The following is an 18,599-nucleotide window of genomic DNA, read 5'->3' on the forward strand; positions in this document are numbered from 1 at the left end:
GAATGAGAGCTTGCGACCTGTGTTAGATTACAGCACGTCAGAGAAGTGGCAAGATGAGAGCTTAATATCCGTGTGGAGTGACAGATCTCCAGGGACGATCAAGAATGAGAGCTTGAGACTGATATGGAATGAGAGCTCTTCACTCATCTTTGTGGAATTATAGCTCTTTATAGACTTTTATAGAATGAGAGCTTAACAGAACACTATGGAAGGAAACCTGTGTAGGTAATTATTATGTTTAATATGAACCCTTCAGAGACCCACATGAAATGAAAATTTGTAACAGAAATGTAGATTGAGCCTTCCGGTGCATGTAATGAGAGAGCTCTTTAGGGCCCTCTCGGGAATGAAATATAGAGATTTGTGATAAGAACCCAACAGAGTCATGTGAAATGAGAACGTTTCAGAGATCTGTAAAGGGTGAAATACATGATACATCTGTGCAAATGTTAGATTGGAATCGCTTCAAATTCCTGTGTGGATTGAGAGATGTTTAGTGATCTATTATTTATTTAATGGGAGCTTGTTCAAAGATGTGTGTGGGAGCTCTTCAGAGACCTGCTTGTAGGATGAGATCTCCTCAGGGACCTGTGTGGTTGAATGAGATCAAAGCCTTGAGTCACCAGGTGATGTCCAGTCACACAGAAAGGGCCTCCTTCGTATAATAGCCATGCACCACCATGATACAATGGAGAAGTGAGAACTCGGAGATTGGTCCATGGTGTAAGGAGACCTGGGAAGTACCAGAGCTCTGTCATATCATGTGTCCCTGGAGTTGTGTGTGAAGCGTGGGCTTTTTAGTACGCTGTAGAATGGGATCTTTTTTCAAGCAATGTGTCCTCAGGTAACCTCTGTGGCATGAGTGTGGGTTGGCACCCAATGCCACATGTGACTTGTATGGAGTAAGAACTGATTAGAAGCATGTGTGCCTGTGACACACAATCCATTAGAGTAGACCTGCTTCATTTCTACTGCTTTAAAGAGACTAACCATGCCAAATTAGATGGACTCTCTCCGTTTTAAACGTATCCAGTTCCAACAGGCCTTAGATTACCTTTGAGCAAGGAGTGGAGGTTCCATGGGAAGAGCTGGAGGTCAGCGAGCGAGAAAACTAAGGGTTATGCAGCAGATAGAGAATACAGCCATCTCAACCAGCAGTTCACTTCTAGTGCTCAGTAGGTGCCATTTCAGTCAAAAAGAAAACAAAACATGAAAAGAGTGAAATTTCCATCCATGGTCATTGCCGAATTATTCAATTCTTGCTGTAAATGTGTCACGTCAATAACATTTGGAAACATCATTAAAGCAAGTTTCATATCTTTAAACCATACCCACTGGTGTTTTGTGTTATTTCTACACTGGCATTCACAAACAACCAAAGAAAGAATACTTCCTTTATAACAGTGTTGTTGTTCACTTTCATGCAAACTGTGGTTTAATGAATAAATGAATTAGGAGAAAGAATTTTACATGATCATTCTGCTGGACACTTCTAAACACAAATTCCTCATCTTTAGAATCTCCTCAGGTGCAAGTCTGTAACTGGAAGATTTAAACCAGTGGGTGGAGACGTGCCATTCTGGTGACTTTGTTCTTCTCCGGAAGTGACAAACGTAGACACTTACAAGCACCACCTCTGCTCCCTGACATGAGATCCTTTGTTTCAGTGCCTTTATACATGGATCTATCTGGAGCTCACTCCCAACTTTTTGGGTTGATGGGGTTTTCCCTTTAAAACTCTTTATCCTACTGTTTAAGGGAACCATGTCCCCTCCTGAAACTATAGGGCTTAAGCCTTAGGGAACTGTCGCAAACAGATGTCTGAGAGATTCCTTCTGGTGGTTGGGTTCCGCACTCTACTCTAAGTTCACCAAGGGGTGCGTCCCTATAAACCAGAAGATGCTGAAGCTCTGTCACTGAATACTGAAAGAAGCCTTGGAAGACCTGCTCCGATTCAGTAGAGGGTGCAGACCCATTCCTGCTCTGAAGGATGATCCCACCACTGGTCCTTATCGAGGTCCAAGTCTTCTGGTAAGTTGGAATCAAAGCAGAAGCACAAGAAGACCAAGCGAGATTTGTTCCAGTCCTGCCACTCTCAAACTGAGAATTCATGAGGACGCCAGGGAGCCTCATGGTCCAGTGGCAGCTACTCCGCTAAGACAATGGAGCGTCACCCCACTGCCTTGGAGCAGCGAAAGAAAGGACCAAATAAAATGATAATAACTAATGTTATTATCATTTTATTCTGTCCTCCTGCTGCAGCAGCTTACGTGATGGGGTAGGCGGGGCTGCAGAGCCGGGGATAAGTGGTAGAACATGACTTAATGCGCAATGACTGTTTGGCCAACCCTCTCGGGCTGCCCAAACCTGTCATGCAAACTTCACTTCTTCTCCATGCAGTCTGCATTACAGCCTGCATGGAGAACATGCCGACCCCTACATCCCCTTGTTGAGTGCTGTGTCACGGAGCTCACACCAATCACAATACTGCATTGCATTGCAGCATTGTGATTGGTTGCAAGGAGAGTGGAAGCCCCGGTGCTTCTTGCTTCCTGTTTCTTACAAGAAGCCAGGAAGGGGATGCAGGAGAGGCGGCCAGGAGGTAAGTGTTTTTTTTTATAGTTATCCCCCACACCTTAAATCACACCTGCCCCACTGCTGCTTCCAGACAGCAGCCGCGACTGTCGTGGTCTTGCTTTTGATCCCATGCTGAAGAGCCAATTGGGCAACTGATTATGATGTATCCCTTGTTTCCGGGCCCATTGGCGATGTTGCTGCAGATTAAGGCCTTCAAAGAGGCCATGTTGTGAATATTTATCACCCTTCCCGCTCTGTCTGACTTGCATTTGGGCCCCATGGATCCACCGAGACCTTCAGTCTGTCCCTCTATAACATGCCTGTGGTTCCACCTTTCTATTTGGACTCTGTTCAGAGCCATCCAGTTTTGGGGAATGACAATGGTTATGAAGTGGATTAATGTCCAGCATTGTGATGACAATTTATTTGATAGAGACATCTAACGACTGATTCCTCACCTTAAAATATTCCTCTTAAGCAGTTCCTCTGCACGTCAGCAGGTGGCGTTCAGTGTTGTCACGCTGTGTATGTTTGAAGTGACGTCCCCGTGCCTATATGAGCACCACCCCAGCGTGCTGACATCAGCTCTTTTCGCGCAAACAGTGCAAATCCAGAGAGCTACCTTGGTTAGTCTTTGATCACTATTTTCAACTCTTTGTCCTTTGTCCTTTACTCTGAGTGTGCAAAGGACATTATGTCCCCTGCCAAACCCCTGTGGGGAGTTAGAGGCAATTCTTTGTGTCTGAACCTCACCTGATTTGCCTGATTTGCCTTTAGTGCCTGGGGTCAGACCATGACCCCAAGGCCTGCATTGAGTACAAGTTGACGCACCCAAAGACAATTTGCGAGCAGCTGATGAAGCTCCTGGGGGCTTGGCAGAAGAAGGCTCTGCATTGCTCCCATGGACGATCTTGAGGCCGCTCCCAGAGCTGTTCCCATGGGCAATTGTCTTCCTGCTCCAAGAATTTGTTTTCGAAGTCAGGTAAGTCGAAAAAGCACAGGAACAAGTCGAAGCTCTCTTTGAATTCACCTTCTCAACATCATGCTTCCTGATCCCGCACCCACTCTCCACCTAAAGAGCTGGCGGCAGGGTCTATTCAACACTGGGCACACACTACATATAAATTATATATCAAAGGTTTTCACAGTTTAGTGTTCTTCAAGCTTGTATTCTTAAGTAATACCAATTTCCACACCACAAGAGTTAAGTCATCCAAATCTTGAACTCCAGAGATCTTTTATTGTAGATCATTTTCAGTGTTCAAGTAGCCAACACGTGTTTTGTTGGATTTAACAACTTCATCAGGACTGTAGCTGTCTTTAAGGATCAATAGTAAGCACAGCTGTGCTTCGATGAGGGAGGCCAGTATGCTGGGTATCTGGGTATCTGCCCTGGACATCTGTTAAGCTGCCACGTGGAGATCACTTCACACGTTCACAAAGAACCACTGCTTGGACATTCAAGTCCGTAGTGATGGGAATTTCACCCTTAAGGTCCCTCAGGACTTTTGACGGTATTGTTTCGAACGCGTTTCCAATCGACGCTACTCTTCAACTTCAAAGTGTTCCGTTCCGGTTGTCGACGAAGGCCTTCGGGCCTTCCTTGGCCTAGTCTTCCAGCTCATGGAAAGGACGTCATTTTTAAAATGTCCTCCATGTGGGTTGAAGTTTCCCCACACCGAAAGATGCTACCGGTTCGGTGCCGAAAAAACCTACGGAACCAAAGCCCTCCGCATCGAAAGATCTACCTCCCACAGAGGAACTATTTCATCCAGATCCTACACAAAAGACTCTTGTAAAAGATCCCAAAACTGGTCGATTGACTCTTAGTTCTAAAAAACGACCATTAGACACGCCTGCACCGGCTCATCATCCTAAGAAAAAGGACATTGCAACCTCTCCTCTAAGGATACCTTCTCCTCCTTCTCCTACTCCTCTTCCCCCTACTCCTCCACCACCTCCTCCCCTACCACATCACTCCCCTACACCATCTCCTACTCCATTAGAAGAGGATGATAACAGGGATAACACCTCTGAGGATAGAGGGGTGGTGCAGATAATGAGCCACTAGATTATCCCAGTCCTCCTGGCTCACCCGACCCTTGGAATGATTATAGTACTCCAGATGGCCCTAACATCTCACAAGATGACATCTATCCCTCCAGGCCTTCCCCACCAGAGGACACTGTGGGATTTAACCAACTTGTCCATAGGGCTGCCCAATACTATAGGGTGGACCTACATACTGACCCAGTAGAGGAAGATTTCCTTATGGATACCTTTGACACCACACAAAGGTCCACCTCAATTTTGCCCATGCTTAAAGGGGTCATTAAGCACGCGCCAGAGGTCTTCAACGATCTAGTTAGGGCTCAAATTATCAACCCCCGAATTGAGAAGAAGTATAGGGCTGGCCCCTCAGATCCAGCCTACATTAAAGGGCCTGCACCACTTGACTCCCTTGTAGTCTCCAACGCACGCAAAAGAGCCAATTCACAAACATCAGGCGAGGCTCTGCCACCAGATAAAGAGTCTAAGCTCCTTGACGCCTTAGGCAAAAGAACATTGTCACAGGCAGCAAACATATGGGATATTGCTAATACTCGGGAACTACTAGCAAGATACGACCGGGCACATTATGATGAGTTAGAATCCTTAATGCAGCACCTTCCAGATAAATATAAAAATAGGGCCAATGAGCTTATACAAGAGGGTAAAACCATCACCAATACCTCTATTCGTTGTGCCCTAGATGCAGCAGATACTGCTTCAAGGGAAATTAATACCAGTGTCCTTTTGCGTAGGCATGCCTGGCTACGCATTTCAGGTTTCAAAACCTGAAGTACAAAGTGCCATACTCCATCAACCCTTTGATGAGCGACACTTATTTGGGCCTAATGTGGACATATCCCTTGAGAAAATGAAAAAGGGTACGGACACAAATAAATCTATGGGAGCCTTGCAGTCTCAAGCTCCCAAACGTGCCTTTTGCCGCTCATCCTACAGAAGAACCACCAGAGGCTACTCCTCAGATAGTCCCTCTACTTCTTACAAAGCCCCTATTCAATCCACCTAAAGTAGGGGCTACCAAAGAGGGGGTTACAGGGGTAACAACAACAAAGGCAGAGGCAAAACGAACAACTCCCGCTCTGCCGCCCCCCTGCCCAATGACTTCCCTCCACTTCCCCCACCACATTCCACTCCAGTTGGAGGAAGGAAGCCTACAACAATTCCTTCCTGCCTGGACCAACATCACATCAGACAGGTGGGTGCGACAAATAATTTAATCAGGTTACTGTCTCGAACTAACATCTACCCCCCAAAACATACCACCCAAACAGCGCCCAATGTCACAAGAACATCTAATTACCTCCTACAAAAAATATCCCTCCTACAAAAAAGCGCAATTGAATTAGTTCCACCACATCAGCAAAACAAGGGAGTTTACTCCCTGTACTTTCTTATCCCAAAAAAGTACGGATCTCTAAGGCCTATTCTAGACCTCAGACCTCTAAACCTGTACATACAATCAGACCACTTCCATGTGGTAACACTCCAGCAGGTCCTTCCTCTCCTGTTTCAAAACTCCTTCCTTGCCACTATAGATCTCAAGGACGCCAATTTCCACATTCCCATTCACACAGCTCACAGAAAGTATCTCAGATTTGTACTAGACTGCCAGCACTATCAATTCAGGTACTCCCATTCGGAGTCACAACAGCACCAAGAGTGTTTACCAAGTGCCTAGTAGTAGTAGCAGCACACATAAGAAAACAGCACATTCACATCTTCCCATATCTCGACGACTGGCTCATAAAAGCCAGCTCAAGCAGTGTGCACAACACACCCACACCACAATCCAATTACTCCACGACTTGGGGTTCACAGTAAACCACACCAAGTCTCATCTGCAACCGTCCCACGTACAACAATATCTCGGTGCCACAATAAACACCTCAACAGCGTTCGCTTATCACTCTCCTGCCAGGATAACAAATATGCAAGCTCTTCTAACAAATTCCAACCGCAACACTCTTCCAGCTCGTGTTTTCATGCAACTCATGGGAATGATGGCCTCTTGCATATTCATAGTGCCTCATGCAAGACTACAAATGTGTCTTCTTCAAGAGTGCTTAGCACAACAATGGAACCAGGCTCAAGGTCAATTAACAGACCTAGTGTTGGTAGACTGTCGGACTCACTGCTCTCTGCAATGGTGGAACACCAAAAACCTTTCAAAGGGCAGACCATTCCTAGAGCCAGTTCATCAAATAGTCATGACAGCGGACGCATCACTCTCCGGCTGGGGGGCTCACCTACTGCAGCACACCATGCAAGGCAGGTGGACGCCGCAACAAAAGTTACTCCACATCAACCAGCTGGAGTTACTAGCCATATTTCTAGCCCTAAAAGCATTCCAAAAGCAAATATCAGGCAAAACTGTCTTAGTCCGCAAAGACAACATGACAGCTATGTACTACATAACAAACAAGGAGGGACACACTCTCTGCAACTCTCTCAGTTAGCGCAGCAGATATGGAGATGGGCTATACCTCTAAACATCTTCCTCTTAGCCCAGCATGTTCCAGGTGCACAAAACACCATAGTAGATCTGCTAAGCCGGCAGACACAACAGATCCACGAGTAGGAACTTCATCCACAAATTCTTTAACTGTTCTTTCAAATGTGGGGACAACCTCAGATAGACCTCTTCGCCACCCACGAAAACGCCAAATGCCCAAACTTTGCCGCCAGATATCCACACCCACTGTTCAAAGGCAATGCGATATGGATGAACTGGTCCATCAAATTTGCATCGCTTTTCCACCTCTCCCACTGCTTCCACTAGTAGTACGCTCACTACAGCAACATTCCCTGTCTCTCATTCTAGTTTCTCCAACTTGGGCCAGACAACCGTGGTACACCACACTGCTGCAACATTCTGTGGTACCGCACCAAAAGCTATGCCTGTCTCCACGCTTCCTAACCCAGAACCATGGAGAGATCAGACACCTTGACCCAGCTCAGCTCAACCTAGCAATCTGGCTCCTGAGGTCCTAGAGTTCGGTTACCTTAACCTTCCCCCTGACTGTATGAACGTTATTAAAGAAATTAGACGTCCCACCACTAGGGCATGTTATGCAAACAAGTGGAAATGTTTTGCAATATACAGTCATAACATCAATCTGTTAGATGTGTCTATTAAACACATCATAGGATACTTACTACACCTACAAAGATGTAACTTAGACTACATCTTGCTGCCATTGCAGCATACCTACAAAATAGACAACATCTATCACTTTTTAGAGTACCTGCCATAAAAGCTTTTATGGAAGGCCTCAAAAGAATCATTCCTCCCAGAACACCACCTTCAGCTGTGTGGAATTTAAACATTGTTCTCACAAAGTTAATGGGACCTCCCTTTGAACCTTTACATAAATGTGAACTGCAATTCTTGACTTGAAAAGTCGCTTTCCTAGTAGCTATTACTTCTCTCAGAAGAGTAAGTGAGCTACAAGCATTCACTTTTCAAGAACCTTTTCTGCAAATGCACCATAATAAGGTTGTTCTCCGAACTAATCCTAAATTCCTTCCAAAAGTAATTTCACCCTTCCATCTCAATCAATCTGTAGAGCTGCCCGTATTCTTCTCGCAGCCACAGTCGCAGAAAGAGCTCTTCATACCTTAGATGTCAAAAGAGCATTGCTTTACTACATTGAAAGAAAACAACCTTTTCGTAAAACTAAAAAGCTTTTTGTGTCTTTTTCACCACCACACAAAGGCAACCTCATATCAAAATCTGGGATAGCTAGGTGGATTGTCAAATGCATACAAATTTGCTACCATAAAGCTAAACGTACGTTATCTGTCCCTCCTAAAGGCCATTCTACAAGAAAGATAGGGGCTTCAATGGCATTTTTAGGGAACATTCCCTTAGATGACATCTGCAAAACAGCTACATGGTCTACACCGCACACAATCACAAAACACTATTGTGTAGATGTGCAAACTAAACAACAGGCTACTGTTGGCCAGACTGTACTCAAATACTGTTTCAAACTACTCCAACAGATGCAGGTGGTCGCCGCTAACAGTGGGTACTGCTATACACTCTATGCACAGTGTGTAATCTGCAGCTCATATGCCTCGAACTGAAAATGCTACTTAACAGTATACATCTGTTCTTGGCATGTAGAGCTGCAGAGTTACACATGCCCACCCGCCTCCCCGGCTACTGTTATCTATTCCACTATTATCTTATTTAGATACAGCTTACATGAGCATCCTTCTTGTTTCTTACAAAACTCCATCATTTCCCTGCTGGCAAAAAAGAATCTAAGGATGGAGCCGATGCCCATGCGCAGTATAATCCAAAGGAAGAGTCCCCTATCTCGTGAATTCCAAAGACTTTCAGGACAAAAACGACTGCAAACATCTGGGCCCAACACTAGGTGGCAACCTATGCACAGTGCAGCTGTACATGCCAAGAACAGATGCATACTGGTAAGTAGCATTTTCATTATGGATCTTTTCTTCAAACAAATCGACAGGCTCGAGCAAAGAGCAAGAGAGGGGAGAAACGTGCCATCTATGGCTGTCGAATTAGTAAAAGTTTTTACAATCCTAAAGATTTCTTTGGCGAAGGTATCTGAATTCTTAATGCGACTTGCAAAGTATTCCCTCATCTTACTCTGCTTTAGCCTATGACAGTTTTTCAGAGCCTCTTTATAGAGGCCTTGTGCTACAGGATTGTCGGACTTTCTCCAGCACTGTTCAAGCTTCTTACAGTCTCCATTCTTAGTTCATTAGAGATCCACGGGGCTGAAGGTTTAAGTCTATTGAATACAGCTGGCATTAGCGGGGCAACTGTGTCTAAGGCAGTCGTAATCCATAAATTAAAACAAGATGAGTCACTATCTGGATTACCTGGCAGCTGTGGCACAGATTCTTGAAGTGCAGGCCCAAGGGCCTCTTTGGTAACAGTCCTCCAGATTCTGCTAGTTACAGTATTTATCCTGTTTATTGGTTGCCTAGACTTTGAACTAAGTGTCAATGGTATCAGGAAGTGGTCAGTCCAAGTCAGACACTTAGGGACCCCCACTTTAAGATTTTGGTTATTTGAAAAGATCAAATCCAACATGTGGCCTGCTCTGTGTGTAAATGCGGTTGAATGTTTAGTGGCAGTTTTGAATCATCTAAGGTAGCACAGAGGGTTAATATGCCTGCTGCAAAGAATGTACCATGCATATCAAAGAACAGTATTTTATGTGCAGAGCTCAGTGAGTTACCTCTTTTGACACTGAGTTTCTTAAGTTACTGTGCAGTGCAAAAGCTCCATACTGAATCTAGCACCGTGAGCTACGAACTGCCATCAAAGAGCTGCATGCAAGCTTCCTGGTACAGGTTACAAAGTTATGTTATCCAGTTTTTAGGTCTCGCACCTGGCGACGCAGCGCAAAGCCCTGTCGCCAGCGAGACTTATTGTCAGCGACTTGCCTCTCAAGTGGTACAGACCGGGGTCTGTGGACGTGCCCGTACAGGCGCGCGGTGTGCACATCTCCCCTTCTCTCTTCTGTCGCCGCAAGCCTCAGCAATGTGAGTTTCACTTTTTTCACTGATGTTGCTAAAACGGTTTGTTTGGGTAGTAATAAATTCTTATCATTAAAGTCAACGCTAACGACTGTTATGTTCTGAACCCTCAGTCTGTGCTTCTGCAGACCAAGCACTCTTACAAAATGCCTACTAGTATGGGTGACATGCATACTACACCTTGTAGTCCCTGTTGCCATATATAACACTTTCTATATAGGGGGGCGTGGCTTGGACGCCGATCAGGATGGCGGCGTGAGCTCGCAGCTCCGCGCGGAATCCCGCTAATTCTCCTGTTTTCGGCACCCTGGGCGACCTGGAGACGACGCTCCTGCCCTCTGAAGTGTAAGGGGACAGCCGGGCACGATCGGAGTGTCGCTGGGGGACTGCTGGCCCCGAGGAGATCGAGCCGAAAAGACGACCGAGGTGTTGCCGAGGGTGCGAAGAAAATGGCGGCGAGGAGGCCGGGCGGCCCCGTACTTTCGCTTTGAGCCGAGTTGTCGCCGACTGGCGAGAGATCCTGCAATCGGCTGTTCGAAGTCCTGGGATCGGCGGTGTGGTGTCCAGAGACCAGGGGACGCTGACCTGCCTTGCCCGGACCTTGGGGACTTTCGCTGGCCGCCATCCCGAGACCCATCCTTCCCCCCTCAGGCTACCGAGGGGGTCGGCTGAACGGAGTTCGTCAAGCTGGTCATTGCTCCCGAGGGCATCGGTGGCGACATTAAACAGTGCCCGGGACCAGGGGGCTGGCACTGAACTAAGAGAGCGGACGCCAAACGGGCTCCTGGGCCTGTGACGCAGTACCCTGGCATGGCGGCGATCGGAGGGTCGATGGCCGAGGAGCGTGCTGAGGGGGTCCCGGCGACATCAACCCGGCTGGGCGAGACTCCCTCCCCGGAGCTGGGCCAGGAACAGCGGCTGAACCGGCGTTTGGATGTCATACTCGAAGCGATCACCTCGACTAAGGAGGCGCTGCACCAAGACATCGCCCAAGTGGCCACGGGCCTGGGGCTGCTACGGGCGGACCATGCGAAGCTAGCGGACAGGGTCAACGACCATGACCAACTGTTGCTGGACCTGAAGCCATCGGTGGTGACCGCGGAACACAGGATCACGGATATATTGGCCCGGTTGGACTCGCTGGAGCGACGGGCGGAGGATGCCGAAGGCCGCAATAGACGGAACAACGTGCGGGTCGTAGGCCTGCCGGAAAGGATTGAGGGGGAGGATGCGGTGGCCTATATGGAGAACTGGTTCCGCACTGTGGTAGCGCCGGAGGGGCTTACTCCTTTTTTCACTCTGGAGCAAGCTCACCGGGTACCTGCTCGCCCGCCGGGGCTTGGCCGCCTCCCCCGACCGATGGTGGTGCGGCTCCACCACTACAAGGACCGGGATCTCCTCATCCAGCGGGCCAGGATGTCGGGCCCATATGAGGTGGAGAACAGTAAGGTCACGATATTCCCGGACTACACCCAAGCGGTCCAGAAAAGTAGGGCATCGTTCCTAGCGGTGAAGAAGGAGCTCAGGGAGGAAGGCATCCAGTAATCCTTGCTCTACCCGGCCAAGCTGCGGATCATAATGGATGGCACTACGCACTTTTTTCTGACTCCGGATGAAGTTTGGCAATGGCTGGAGTTGTATAGAGCGGGGACAGACAGATCGCATAAAAGTGGGCGAGATCAACCTAAGCCGCCCCGGGTGAGGCAATCGCAGCGCATCAGGTCCCGCAACAGGCGCCAGCGGGAGAAACGGGAGGCTCAAATGGCGGCGGAGAAGAGGGATGCACTCGCAGCGACGGCGGCCATTACGGGGTCACAACAGACCAGTGAACTGGCAGAATCGGACTCAGGCGGGGAAGGCAGCAGGACGGGAGAAGAACTCTCAGAGGCCGAAAGCTCGAAGGGGCCGATAGTGACCCCACAGACATCAGATGGCATATTTTGCGGCTGAGACTGCCTTGGGACTTGATCGAGACTTCATGGTAGGGTGGTATCCTGTTGGTGGTAGGCGGGTTGCCGGGTGGGGGGCTGAGTGATTAGTAGGGGATGAAGACGCGGGGCGCGGGCTCCGCTAGCTGGGGTCGGCGGTGACTCACCCCCCTTGGGCCCTTAAGGCCGACTGTGGTGGAGACCACAGGGTAGGAGTGTGGGAAGTTGGATCAAGGTTTGGATGGGGGCTGACATTGGGTTTGTGTGCTCTGTCCTGGGGAGTGGGGTTTGGGGAGTTTTTCTGTTCTGGGTGTGTTCGGGGGGGGGCAACTGCATTGGGGGGGCTATGAACCTTCGTTCTTTGAATCGGACTGTTCGAAGTTGGAATGGGGACATTACCTAATTTGAAATGCCTGACGTGGAATGTCCGGGGGCTGCGGACTATGATAAAACGCCACAAAGTTCATGCATACCTAGTGCGTAGGGGGGTTCAGATAGCTATGCTACAAGAGACTCATCTCACCAAAAAAGAGTGCACTGCTTTGCAGAAAAGATGGCGGGCCAGGTGTTTGGCACCACTTACTCGGCGTATGCCAGGGGGGTGTTGATCTGGGTGAGGGCGGGGATACCCTTTCAAGTGTTGCATCAAGTGGTGGATCCAGATGGCCGGTTTGTGGCGGTGGAGGGGAGGTTATATGGAAGGGATGTGGTTCTCTGCTGTGTGTATGCACCGAACACTGATCAAGCTCGATATTTTGATGGCCTCTCGGGGTCCTTGGCCTCTTTCCTGGCGGGCCCGATAGTGTTAGGGGGGGATTTCAACTCGATCACGGATGTGGCTCTGGATAGGTCCCATCCCCCCCTGGTGGACTCCCCGGTGCGCAGGTTGGCCGCGCACAGGAAGGACTGGCAGGATAGATGGGGGTTGCTGGATGTCTGGCGGGAGCGGCACAGGGACGCCAGGGATTACTCCTTTTATTCTGCTCTCCATGATCTGCATGTCAGGATCGATTCGGTGCTCTGTGGTGGGTCCCTAGCACCATTGATCTCTCATACGGAGTACCTGGCTAGGACCATCTCAGACCATAACCCACTATTGGTACACATTCAGTGGCAGCGGGAGCGCTCAGCGATACCAACATGGAGGCTTCGGCCGGAGACGCTTGAGGATTCTGTGTTCAGCGATGCGGTCCAGCAAGGCATTGATAGCTATTTCGGAGTGAATGAGGGCACGGCCACGAGTAGGTCCACTGAATGGGATGCAATGAAAGTGGTGGTGAGAGGGGTGTGTTTGGGTAGGTTTTCGAATGCTCGAACGACTGTGTTGAATGCACTTGTGAAAGCGGAAGAGACTTTGAGGGACCTGGAGCGCCGCAGACCGGCTAGGCCGGATTTGCAGACCCAGTTATTGGAAGCAAAGGAAGTGGTTGCCACCGAGACAGAACGTTTACGGTGCTACGACTACAGGCAGTATATCATCAGAGCACATGCGGAAAGGGACAAGGTGGGCACCCTCTTGGCCAGACTAGCTAATCCGGAACTTAGGGGCTGCCCGGTCCTCAGCATTAGTAATGCGCGGGGGGAGATGGTGTACTCCCAGGCAGCGGTATTGGAATGTTTTAGGGGGTACTATGAGGAATTGTACCAGAGTCAGCTGGGGGTGGGGGTTCAGGACATTGCGGAATACCTAGGGGAGAGGCAGCTTCCGGTCCTGGACGAGGAAGACGCGAGGGAGCTGGGCGGCCCGATCACGCTTGCAGAAATACGGGTGGCCATCAAACGTATGGCCCGTAACAAAACGCCTGGGGTGGACGGACTGCCGATTAAATTTTACCAACAGTATGTGGACAGCTTGGCTCCCGGGCTTCTGGTGGTATATACGGAAGCTTTTGAGGCTGGGGTATTGCCTGGGTCCATGCGAGAGGCCTTGATTGTACCGCTCCTAAAGCCTGGCCGGGATGCAACGGATGTAAGGTCCTATCGCCCGCTATCCATGTTGACGGTGGATTACAAGATTCTGAGCCGAATTCTGGCCACCAGGCTGGCCCCACACATGACGGGCTTGGTACACAAGGACCAGGCCGGGTTTATACCCACGAGGAGCACGGCGCTGAATATTCGCCGCCTAGTGGGAATAATGGACGCCATCTTGGACGGGGAGGGAGCTCCGGCGGCCCTGTCCGTGGACATCGAGAAGGCCTTTGATAGTTTAGAGTGGTCTTTCCTGGATGGAGTGTTGGAGAGGTTTGGCATGGGCGAGGGGTTCCGCAGGTGGACGAGGGTCTTAAATACCTCGGCGACGGCGAGGGTGCGTTTGGGCGGTCTGGTGTCTGCGGCGTACCCGGTGGGCAGGGGCACGCGACAGGGGTGTTCCCTATCCCCCCTATTGTTTGCTCTGGCGATGGAACCTTTGGCGGTCCATGCGAGGTCGGGTGACAGGTACGCGGGGATAGCCAGCGGCGGGCAGTGGCACTATATATCGCTATATGCGGACGACCTGCTCCTGTACCTCGCTGACACGGCACGGGCACTGGACGGAGCGATGGACCTGTTGTCGGAGTTTGGCCGGCTATCGGGCCTTAAGGTCAATTGGGTGAAGACTTGTGTGTTTCCACTGAGAGCAGGATCGCCCGACCCCGGCGGCGATTTAGGCGTGGTCTGGGAGCCATCTTGTTTCACCTATCTGGGAGTCCGCATCTACCACGCGACTGCGGACCTATTGGAGGGCAACATTGGTCGATGTGTCCGGGCACTGAGGGGCAGCTTGTCCTTCTGGTCGACCCTCCCGCTGACGGTGCTGTGTAGGATCGCACTTCTCAAAATGGTGGCGCTCCCCCGCTTCCTCTACTATTTCCGGACGCTGCCTGTCTGGATTCCTCAGGGGGTCTTTAGAGACCTGAGGTCAATGATTATTGGCTTCCTATGGGGGCAAGGCCGCCGAAGAGTGGCCCTGAGCACGCTACTTCGCCCCAAGATAGAAGGGGGCATGGCTGTGCCCGATTTCGAGCTGTACTATCTGGCGGCGCAGTTGCAGGTCCTTACGCAGAACGTGGCTAGGGTGTTTCGGGGTCCAGAGGAGGACCGGGATCGGGGGATACAACGCCACGTACTGTCCTATATTATCATGCAACAGAGGCTTGAGTTGCGGGGCCTCACTATGGAGGAACGGACACTCCGGCTGTGCTGGCAGAGGAGCCTTCGGAGAGCGAAGGCCTCGCGGCCTTATGCTCCAGAGATCCCGATCGGCATGCTGACGGCCTTGCCGCACGGGGGAGATTGGTCCCCATTGCTGGATTGGGAAGAGGCGGGACTGCAGGTAATAGGCGACCTATACATAGACGGGGCTTTGGCACCGTTCGAAGCGCTCCGGGACCAGTTTGGGCTGCCCGACGGGGGGTTCCTCCTGCACGGGGCGGTGGTGGCTGCCATACAGAAGCACTGGAAAGGGGGACTCATGGAACCGACGACGACTATGGCGTGCCAGTATGTGGTAATGGCGGCAGGTACGTTCAAAGCTGTGACGTGCCTCCATAATAGGATGCTGAATGAGGGACTGGAACCGCTCCAGGGGCTCAAGTCTAAATGGGAGGAGAGTGTGGGCCGGCCCATACCGGACACGGCGTGGGGCCATATCCTGCGGCGCACGTGGAAGGGCACGAGAAATGCGCGATTTCAGCAAGTACACTTCTATGTGCTTCATAGGGCCTACTTAACCCCTGAGAAATTACAGCGGTACTTTCAGGTACCGGATGCCCGGTGCCCGCGGTGTTCGTCTCTGGGAGCGGACATGGACCATTTGTTCTGGGGGTGCTCGCACTTGGAGGCCTACTGGGCGGAGGTAGGGGACCTCCTGAACGAAGTGACTGATAGGGAGGTGGAATTCGATATGGCGGCATGCCTGCTGCTCTCGTTCCCGCACACCAAACACACCAAGGTGACGAGCAAATTCATTGATCTGGGCCTGATATTGGCGCAAAGGGAAATATCGTGGCATTGGAAGTCCAGGGGGGGACCCTCACTGCGTAGATGGAAGAATGAATTGCTGCGGTGGTCTGACTGCGAGAGTGTGCTCCGGATGAAGCAGGCCGTCAAGATAGGGAATGAGAAGGCATTGGATGCGGCACGTGCATGGGAGTTAGTGGTGCAGGCCTTGCGTGATTCTATGGTGGAAGATGAGGATGGTGAGACTTAGGCCGGTGGACACCGCGGGGCGAACACAAACAGTATCATAACCCGCACTGTAGTGGATCCATCCAACTTGTCGGGACGAGGCATACACCTTAGCAGTTGCCAGGGGGGGGAGGTTTGGGGGGGTTGGTTAATGGGAGTGAGGAATGGCCGGGGGGAGCGGCCAGGCAGGATAGATATACAGCACCTGGGGCAGGTCCCGACAGGGGCGGTACCACTGATTACCACTGGGATGGCTGACGAGATCAATGTTGAGGGTGGGGGGGGGGGTAAAAGCGGATACGTAAAACGACATATCAACCATGGTCCCTATGGGACGTGCACCGTGATGTTTTCCTCTTGAGTGGAGTATTATGCCGCCCGGCCTCCGGGATGCGGGCTGAATGGCTGTGTACGATCTGTGTTTTACTACTGAACGGGGGGATGTCACGAGTGAACTGGTTGACTAATTGTATCCTGTGGTTTATAACTCTGCAATAAAAATATATTTTAAAAAAAAAATAACACTTTCTATATACTGTACACATGTGTGATTAATTGTCTCTGTATGTGTGTGTGATGTTATTGCTCTGGCACCCTACACTATTATGAGAAGCTCTATTAACCAAATGAAATACATGTGAGAGAGAGGCACTGTTGGTGATAGTGAGGGAATCATTGAGACCCCCATGAAAGATTGTCGTATCCTGGTGCACAGTAAAGTCATCATTTACTATGCTTTAGAAGCAAATACAATTTATATATAATGACGTGTTGTAGAGTGCACCATGTTTTTCCAAAATTTTTTGGGGGTGCGAAAACAAAGACTGTGAGCTGTCAGTTTGTTTGTAACACAGAACTTTTAAATATCTGCAAATTAACTGCAAATGTTTCAAAACAAAACATATCAGCAGTTAGGAAACCAAATGGACCACTTGTTTGTATTTCAGAAGTGTGCCGGAAACAGTGTTTTAATTTTTTGCCCTACAACTTAACAGTGTATACAGGTTCTAGTCTGTAGCACACTTATGTGCATCAGTGAAAATCTGCAGTTTACAGCTCACCGCCCAAGCAGTGTACTATTTCCAATATACCGGTAAAAAAAGGAGGGCTAAAATATGGCTAGCAACTAGCCAGGTCATTATATAGTAACGTCAACTCTTATCTAACCCTTCTGGCCCACAATAATACCATAACACTCAGCAGTATGCAGCCAATTATAGCTCATGCAGGCTGGTTAATAACTCCCTTTTCCTGCTTTATGCTCTTACTCTCACACAAGATGTGTAAGCTATGGGTCTTATCCATCACTCAGTACTGTACCAAGTCCTAAACCAGTCATCACCAGCTAAATCGAAATATCATTCTTGAAGCGATCAGACACATAAAGGTGGCTACTCGGAGGACTGCACTCTAGCCCAGTACTGCAGGTCCCAATTAGCTACATCCTATGCATGCCGCTTTACATTTCACAATGGTGGTGATGTGTCTGTAAAACTTACCTTTTGTCCTGAATTTTGAACTGTCCTGAATTTTGACCCTTTGTCCTGAATTTTTACACTCACCGTCCTGAATTTGCTCCCATGCCAGTTGGTCACCCTACCCGCAATCCCTTGCTGGCCCTGTGCTGAGGAGAAGGCGGGGCAAAAACGCTTTTAGTGCGAGGAGATACAGCACTGCCCGGGATGTGCTGGAGGAGACTGGGCCACTCCATTACTCACATTACCTTGTTGGCCCCATGCTGAGGAGAAGGCGGGGCAGTTGGCAAAAACGCTTTTAGTGCAAGTAGAAACACCGTTGCGCGGGATGCGCTGAAGGAGACATGGGCACTCCATTGCTGACATTACCTTGCTGGCCCTGTGCTGAGGAGAACGTATGGCAGTTGAGAAAAATACTTTTAGCGTGAGGAGAGACACCGGCTTGAGGGACGCGCTAAAGGAGACTGGGGCACTCCGTTTCTTGGGGATAGAATGGGTCTGTTTGGGTGGGGCTGGGGAAGGAGACCAGCAGAGCAGTGGGACATACATCTACCCGAGAATCCAACTCCATCTCAATTAATCTCCCCCCGGGTTGTCCTTATCTGGCTGTACTATCAAATGTGCTGTTCTTTCCACCAAACACTATTGAGTATTTTACTCACCTCAAAATCAAGATCCTCCGCTGGTTACATACTAGCACCTACTTCCCATACTCACATGCGCCCGATGTCTTGATTGTTCGAAGGGTGGGATGGGTTGGACACTTGGCAAAAAATTCCTTGGGTGATTGTGGTATTGTCAATTTCAGGTCTCCTGCCATTGTGTGGAGGTTACCAGCCAATCGCCACTCCCTTAA

The sequence above is a fragment of the Lissotriton vulgaris genome, chromosome 1_1, assembly GCF_964263255.1.
Source record: "Lissotriton vulgaris chromosome 1_1, aLisVul1.2, whole genome shotgun sequence".
NCBI classification, from domain to species: Eukaryota; Metazoa; Chordata; class Amphibia; order Caudata; family Salamandridae; genus Lissotriton; species Lissotriton vulgaris.